At 39.9% G+C, this 8,746-nt stretch overlaps 1 long non-coding RNA gene across 2 annotated transcripts in view; it reads left to right on the top strand.

The window, feature by feature from the left end:
* The first annotated feature begins 3,882 nt into the window (after positions 1 to 3,882).
* LOC121921382 overlaps positions 3,883 to 8,746 on the top strand; it is a 172,823-nt gene continuing 167,959 nt past the window's right edge. For both annotated transcript variants that reach the window (XR_006101933.1, XR_006101934.1), the window contains exons 1-2: positions 3,883 to 3,997; positions 7,000 to 7,064. This is a non-coding gene — a long non-coding RNA (uncharacterized LOC121921382). The remainder of the gene's footprint in view (positions 3,998 to 6,999; positions 7,065 to 8,746) is intronic.

The raw sequence follows: 8,746 nt of genomic DNA, 5'->3' as shown, positions 1-8,746 counted from the left end.
CTTACAAAGACAGCCCAGCCAGCTCCTGCCAGCTCACTTTAAGAGGAGCTTTGTGAAAAACAACCCTACTGCGCAGGCGCCAACGAAGCCTTTCCTCTCTCTCTCTCGCTCTCTCTCCTTTGCCATTGAAGGTGTGTTGCAGAAGCAGCAAAGCTGCAGCATCCACACTGCAGGAACAATCCACTTTGACATCCTTTTAACCTACTATGGCTCCAGGCTGCGTAATTCTAGGAAACTGTAGTTTGTTGTAGGCAGAAGTAATCATAGAATCATAGAGTTGGAAGAGAGCACAAGGGCCATCCAGTCCAAACCATTCTGCCATGCAGGAACTCTCAGTCAAAGCATCCCCAATGACAGATGGCCATCCAGCCTCTGCTTGAAGGCCTCCAAGGAAGGAGACTCCACCACACTCCAAAGGAATGCACTGTCGAACAGCCCTTACTGTCAGGAAGCTCCTCCTAACATTGAGGTGGAATCTCTTTTCCTAGAGCTGTAATTCCTGTAATGTAGAGAGAATGGGGATGGATCCCTGTGTGGAGGAATATACACTGCAAATCAATGCACTGTGACTTTAGCAATAGCAATAGCAAGTGCACTCGTCCCTCTATATTTGCAGCTTTGATATTTGTGGCTTTGTTTATTCACAGATTTGATTAACATTTCCTCTAGGAATATCTAGGTCCTCCTTCAGTACAACTTTATGGTCAAATTTAACTAAAAAAGTTGCACTGAAAGACCTAGAAATACCTAGAGAGAATACTCTACCAGGCATTTGTAGCTCCTCTAGTGCAGTTCTGTGGTCAGGGTCCATTGGATGCTGACCACAGAGTTACACTGGAGGACCTAGAGATTCCTAGAGAGGTGTCCTCTCAGGTAAAAACAGGATGTTTTTGTTATTTGCAGTTTTTCCATACTCACGGGGGTCTTGTGCCCCAACCCTAGCAAAAATGGAGGGATGAGTATACATTTCTATACTACTTATCAGTGCACTTAAGCACTCCCTAAGCGGTTTACAAAGTGTAAGCTAATTGGCCCCCAACAATCTGGGTACTCATTTTAGCGACCTATGGAAGGATGCATGCCTGAGTTGAGCTTGAGCCCCTGGCTAGTATTGAACTCACAAAGCATTTGTGAGTGGCTGTAGTACAGGCATTTAACCACTGCGCCACTAGGGCTTTATACTTTGCCGTGCCTCAGTCTTATGGAATTTGTAGTTCTGTGAGACATTTAGCCTTCTCTGTTTGAGTTTGAGCCCACTTTAACAGCCACAGCTGCTCCACACTTTGGAAGCCTGGGGTTCCTTCTTTGTGGTGGCACCAGAGCTCTCTGACAAGAGGAGGCGAAATGGCTCGACAGAACTGCACTTCCCATAGCAATTGAGCCTTGGCATTTAAAAGTGGGGTCAAACTAGATTATTATTTCTGCTTTGGACCTTATTTTGCATTTGAAAGCACAGCTGTTTTAACTTTTGAAATGTTTCAATTGGGTATTCATTTTAATGCTTTTGTATTGTTTTTAAATTTTAAATTTTAAATTGTATTGTTTTAAACACCTTGCAGAAATAATCCATTTTGAGACTGCTTTAATTGCCCTGGCTCATTGTTAGGGAATCCTGGGGATTGTAGTTTAGTGTGGCACCAGAGCTCTCTCTGATAGAGAAGGCTAAATGTCTCACGAAACTACAGTTCCCAAAATTCCCTAGCACTGAGCCAGGGCAGTTAAAGCAGTCTCAAACTGGATTATTTCTGTGGTGTGTTTGGGACCTTAGTTTGCATTTGAAAGCATAATTGTTTGAACTTTTTAAATGGTTCAATTTTTAAAATTTATTTTATATCTCTATATTTTAATGCTTTTGTATTGTTTTTAAATTGTATTGTTTTAAATTTGCTGCTCACCGCCTTGAGTCCCTGTAGTAGGAGAAAGGCAGGGTAAAAGTGAATAAAATAATAATAAACATTATAAATGCCTCACAAAGCTACATTTCCATTGCATGGAGCCATGGCAGTTAAAGTGAGGTCAACCTGGATTATTTCTGCAGTGCAGATGCAGCTATAGTTAATATTTTCTAAAGCAAGTATCACAATTCATATGATTTTTAAATTAGCAGCTATATATTAAAAAATCCAGCATATCTGGCCTCCCATTTCTAGATAGGTGTATGTGAAACTTTGCACAAAATGATGATGGAATCCCATATTATATTTTGTTTGCCATAGTTCCCTAGATTGATACATGTGATGGTTTCTGATAAAATAAATCTAGATTAGGTTGTCTTCCCCTGTATTTTTCTCAACATATTGTAATTTAGCAAGGCCTATTAAACAGAAGCAGCATAATATTTGTAAAAATGCAAAAATACTATAGAACAGTAGTTCTCAAAAGGTGGGGCAGGTCCCCCCAAGGAGGGCAGGAGAGTTGCTCAAGGGGACATGAAATTTAGACAACAAACTACAATTCCCAGAATTCCATAGCATTGAGACATGGTAGCTAAAGTGGTGTCAAACCAAATTATTTCTGCAGTGCAGATGCAGCTGGAGAGGAATGAGGCATCATACCTTCCATGAGCTGCCCTAAGCTCCAGGTAAAAATAATTTCTCTTTTAGCAAGAAAACCTTTTTTTTTTTTTTTTGCACTCCTTAGCGTAAAGAGCTTGTTGTTGTTGCTGTGCACTTTCAAGTCATTTCCTACTTAGGGTAAAACTATCATGGGGTTTTCTTGGCAAGATTGGTTCAGAGAAGGTTTGCCATGGCCTTCCTCTGAGGCTGAGAGACTGTGAGTACTATACTTGATCAAGGTCACCCAGTGGTTTCACAGCTGAGTGGGGGAATCTAACCCTGGTCATAGTCCAAAGCTCAAACCATTGTGCCATGCTTTCAAACTCACCTGCAGGTATTATTGGATCTGTCCTATGAAAAAGCAGTCTTCAAACCCTCACAGCTGGTTTTCATATTTGTGATGAAATAATTCAAACCTTACAGGAGTTATGTTCCCAACATCACGATTGATCTGCTGCACTAATGGCTGATGCCCTAGAAGGCAGGGCTGCTAACTGCGGGTGGAACCAATGGTAGGTAGAGACAAGAGTCATAATAGACAGGGACCAATGGTAGATGGAGCAAAGAGTCACAATAAGTGGAGCTGATGACAGGCGGAACTAAGAGTCACAATAGATAGAGCCAATGGTAGATGGAAGAAAGGGTCACAATAGGCAGAGTCAATGTTAGGCAGAGATTAGAATCACAATGTCTTCTTCTTGTAGTCATTTCTGTTTTATGCCAACCCTTAGGCAGATCAATAATGGGGTTTTCTGGGCAGAATTTTTTCAGAGGGAGTTCACCCTTGCCGTCCTCTGAGGTTGAGAAAGTGTGACTAGCCCAAGGTCACACAGTGGGTTTTTATGGCCGGACGGGGATTTAAACTCGTACCCCCCAGTGTCCTAGCCCAACATTCAAACCACTACATCATCCTGGCTCTCTAAGAATCAGAAAATGGTAGGCAACCCAAGTTTCACAACAGAGCCAGTGGTAAGCAGAGCCAAGAGTCCATAGGCAGAACAATATTGCCTGGTGGCTCTCATGTCAGTTGTGTTTTGAATTCACCCTGGGCTGTGGTCTGAACTTTAAACACGCTATCCAAGGGGCTGAAGCTACCAGAGGATAAAGTTCAGCACTGTGGATAGCTACTTTAAAGCTTTAAATAAAATCTGAGCAGATTCTCCAGTCTACTGACTTGGAAGCCAGCTGCGACCTCTGGGGCAGAGTAACTTTCAAGTGGCAAATAACTTCAGGATCATGAGGACCAGGGGAAGGGGGGGGTCTAATGGATACAGCAGATACAGCAACCCCAAAGCATTATTTCAAATTTGTGTTTTTGTCTTCCAGCAGTAGTCCTCTCAACAGAAAATATAAGAAGAATAAATAGACCAAATTCCATCTATTTCTGCTCCAGTAGCAACCATTTGGACAGAAAAGACAGAGAGGTTAATAAGCAAATGAAGGTAATCTGCAAAACAGAATTGGATGAGCCACATCAGAACATGGAAAAATACTCCTCTGACTTTCTTCCCCTTTTTTTCCTCCAGCAGGAGCCTAAAAGTCCAGTATCTGCTGGACTTAATCCCCTCCCCCATTCCCATTCCCATTCCTTTGTGTGTCTGTCTTATTTCGATTGTAACCTGAAGGCAGGGAACTGTCAACAATTTTAAGTCTGGGAGCCTTTGTGGCTAAAGAGTGGGATATAAATACTCTAAATAAATAAATAACTCACAGAAAGGCGAGTGAAGCAAGAATTTAAAAGCAACAGAAGAAAAGTTTTAAAAAATGGAAATAATTTTGATGTTTAGTTCTTGGCATTTGCTCATGTCACCAAGACGATGTGGCAAGCAAGACTCTGGACATGTCTACCCAAGCCAATTACACTGGCTTCCCTCTGCCATCTCCACAACCTGTCTACACGATACAGGGCCAAAGCCCCAATTTGAGTGTGGACTGTTTTCATGTAGGAAGTCCAGTTTTGCACTGAATCACTAGCTCTGCTTAAATCTAATTAAACCTTCTGCTCTGGACTGTGGAAAAATCCAGAGCACTCCGCAGCAATGCTGGGTGCCTGTCTAGACATGCATCTCACTGTGCCGCAAATCACTCCCTCTGAGATCACATCAAGGTGCCCAGCCATGAGATCAATGCTGGGTACCTTGTTGCTCACCTCAGAGGGAGTGACTAATACTAGTGGCGGTGGAGCTAGGTGACCCAGTAGGAGCTAGGTGGCCCAGTGTATATAGACAGCTGCCCCATATTGATGCAGAGTGAGGAAGTAATGGGGTAATATGAGGCAGCTCTTAAGCCAGAGCCATTGTAGGCAAAGCCAAGAGTCAATAGGAAGTGATATCTAGTGCCTCACCAAAATATCATCTCCAGCATTCATAGAATCATAGAAGAGTTGGAAGAGAGCATAAGGGCCATCCAGTCCAAGCCCCTGCTGTGCAGGAATACACATTCAGAGCATTCCTAACAGATGGCCATCCAGCCTCTGCTTAAAACCCCCAAAAGGAGACTCCATCATACTCCAAGGCAGCAATATGATATTCCTTCAAATATTTAAACATAGTAATCGTATCACCTTTTAATGGTCTCTTCCCCAGGCTAAACACCAGCTCCCTAAACTGCTCCTCATAGGGCATGGTTTCCAAGCCTATCACCATTTTGGTCACCCTCTGGACATGCTCCTACTTGTCTATGGGAAGTTGTCATGGCAGTTAAAGTGGAATTATAGTACTATACTTGTGTAGGCTAAAACAGCCCCATATAATAATGAGTGGGAAAACAGGCTAAATTGTAGATGGTACTTGAGAATATTTACAGAAGCATATCTCCCAGTATTTATGCGTTACCTTCCACATCTTGTGGAGTCAATCAGAAAAAGTATCAGAGCAGAACATACACTAAACAGTGTGGCTTCTGGATGAATGGTTGAGAGATGAAGGGAGGTACATTTTAGAATTATTTAATTCACACAACTGAATTTATTTGTCCATTCAAGAATCCATATATCCTTGCTGAAGTGGTCCATGCTCAGCCTTCAATATGTTGAAATTTGAACAGTCTCCTTCCACCAACTAGAAAAAACTCTAGAAAATGCAACAGTTGCTGCACAGGTTCAACTGGGGCCTCAGATGCTGTGCGACTTGAAATGGGATCTTCCATGGTGAGATGGGAAGTAGTCATCTTCCCCCTCTCTCAGATATTTCTGTAGGAAACAGTCTATCCTCTTGCCTCATTACTTCCCAAGAGGCATGTTTGGCCCTATTTTAACCCATATATTTGCTGCTGCACTTCCTATCAGGGGAAAAATGCACTTGAAAAGATGTGAATAAGTAAAATGATGGGTCTCACACTTTCTCATACCCTTGCTGTCAATACTATGTTGTAATATTTTTAGATATTTTAGACTTTTAAAAAGAAAAACCTATACATGCTGGTTTAAATGGCACAGAAGATACAATATCAGTCTTTTCCAAAACTGATATAGGTAGAATTGAATCTGGGCAGTGCACATGCTGGTAACCTCAAGGCTGGACTTTTGCAATGTACTGTACATCGGGCTACCCCTGTATCAAGTTTGGAAACTTCAATTAGTTGAAAACACAGTAGCCAAATTGAACATATTACACCAATATTAAAATCATTTCACTGGCTGCCAATTGGTTTCTGGGCAAGCTACAAAGTCTTGGTTATTACTTTTAAGCCCTACACGATTTCGTCCAGGTTACCTACAGGATTGCTTCCTCTTATATAATCCACCCTGTACATTCAGGTCCTCTGGCAGATGTTTATTTAAGTCAGCCAGGACTGGATTGGCAACTGTCAGCCAGAGGACTTTTTTTAAAGACTGGGAACAACCTGCCGGAAGAGATTTGATAGCTGAATATGTTGTCCAAATTTAAAACAGCATTAAAGACCTGTCTCTTCTGGTAGGGTTATCCAGATGATTTTTAAATGTAAAATTTTAAATAATGTATTTAAAATATTGATTGTTTTAATATATATGTGTCTTGTTTGTTCTTTTAAATTGATGTATATTTTTAACTGATGTGTTTTTAATTGAGGTTGTGTATTTGTTTGTCTATCGTCCCCTGCCTCACTCGACAGGGAGAGGCAGATAAGAAATAAATATTAACAACAATAATAATACTTAAAATTATTGACCCATGCCTTTCTTTAGAACTGAGAGAATATGTTTGCACAGATAGAATGAAATTTTGTAATTTGATGGAAAGCTTTATGCTTTTCTTTGCCTTCTCAAGAAGGACCAGTTTTTGAATTTCTTGACTAAGGGTTTTAAAAAGTCATCCCACTTTTCTCTTGGTTGCCACCTGGTGGAAATGCCAGTATTCTTGTGAGATACTTTTTATGTTTAGGTGCCATCTTGTGGTAAAACCAGTAAATACAAAGCTGTATGATGCCCATAAATTTTATTAAATTTTGTCTCTGATATGTACAGGCTTTCATGTGATGTGTCCAGTCAAGAAGTATGAATTTTGTCTGCATTCTTTTACAACTATTCAGGTTGGTGACCATTTTGATAACTTGTGGTACTGAATTCCATGTGTTATCTTAAGAAATATTTCCTTTCATCTGTGCTGAATCTTCCACCATCCAGCTTCAGTGGATAACTTTACTGTGAGGGAGAAAAAAAGGTCTTCTTAAACTTCTTTATACCATGTATATTTCAAACACATCTCTATCATCTGTTTTTGACATTGTCACCTTTTCTTCTAAGGTTACTAGCTGAAATGTAGTGTAACTTTTCATCACAAGGAAATAGATCAAGACTATTAATAATTTTGATTGCTTATTATTTATTTAGTTATATTATTTCTCCCAAAAATGAGACTCAAGATAGCTTAAAATTTAAAAATACAATACAGCTGAAACATTAAAAAGTGAACATTAAAATGAGACTAAACTACTGACAATATTAAAATGATTTAAAAGTACACTTAAAGCAATAATATACCTTTAAAAGATAAAAAGCAGTTAGAGCATGTTACTTTAATATAATACAGTACTTTTATGCCCTTTCTTTTAAAACTTTCTATTTTAAAAGCTCACATGAACAAAAAGATCTTTGCCTTGCAATAGAAGGACAGCAGGAAAGGGGCCATTCTGGCCTCCCTGGAAAGGGAGTTGCAGAGTCAAGATGTAGCCCTTTTCTATACCCTTTCCACCTCTATAATGTCCAGGTGTGTGTGTGTGTGTGGGGGGGTGTTGCCAGATGAATTCCCCAGAAATGTACACAGTATTTCAAGTGTGATAGCACCACGGATTTCTATAAGGCTTTATGAGACTGACAGTGCCTTCCCTACTGATCCTTAACATGAAATTTGCCTTTTGCACAGAGGCCACACACTGGCTGATGTTTTCATGAACCACATAATTTCAATATCCCTTTCCTAGTCCACTATCAAGTCTGCTTCAGCATATATGTGCTTAATGAATTTTGCTCTAGTGTGTATCTTTTTATAAAAAGCTGAAAAAAGAACACCTGAGCCAACTCTGAGAGTTGTAGTCCTAATTCCGAGATCTGTTTAATATTTGCTTATACTGTATTGAACTGCGTCTTTAATGCTCATTCCCTACTTTGGAGTGAGCTTTAGAGAATACTTTGCAGTCTTCTTTGTTTTGCTTTGTTTTGACCAGCCAATGACTTTTTAAATTTAGGGATCTCAGTAGAAATCTCACTGATAATAATGTTGGGAAATAGCATTATGGTTTGGAAGAACCTCTGATGTGCTGGCCTTGATCTCCTATGGTTTCTCTGGAAAGGGCTGCTAACTAAAGTTAAAAACAAAATTAGGGATACTAACCTCTTGCTTGATTCAGAATAATAACATATAATACCCACAAAATCATGATACTTTAATTGGACCAACCAAAATGAACAAAATACATGATGCAAGCTTTCAAAGCTCCACTGGCTTCTTTATCAGGCAAATCTTTTAAAAATCATACAAGAGAAAGAAAAACATGGCAATGGTAGAATCATAGGTCTACATTTTGTCAAGATGTTGTTGTTCTCAACCAAAAGATATGGCCTCTGACAGCATGGATATCCTTTTCGACCATTTTAACTGAAAACAGCAACATCTAGCCAGAGGCCTATGACTATAACACAGCCAAGGGTAACAGATAAATCATGACACTGAAAACACAAATCCTGTAAGGGTTGGATTATTTTATAGCAAATA

The sequence above is a fragment of the Sceloporus undulatus genome, chromosome 2, assembly GCF_019175285.1.
Source record: "Sceloporus undulatus isolate JIND9_A2432 ecotype Alabama chromosome 2, SceUnd_v1.1, whole genome shotgun sequence".
In the NCBI taxonomy this organism is placed as follows: domain Eukaryota; kingdom Metazoa; phylum Chordata; class Lepidosauria; order Squamata; family Phrynosomatidae; genus Sceloporus; species Sceloporus undulatus.
The sequence above is the reverse complement of the archived record's forward strand: the minus strand, read 5'-3'. Positions and strand labels throughout refer to the sequence as shown.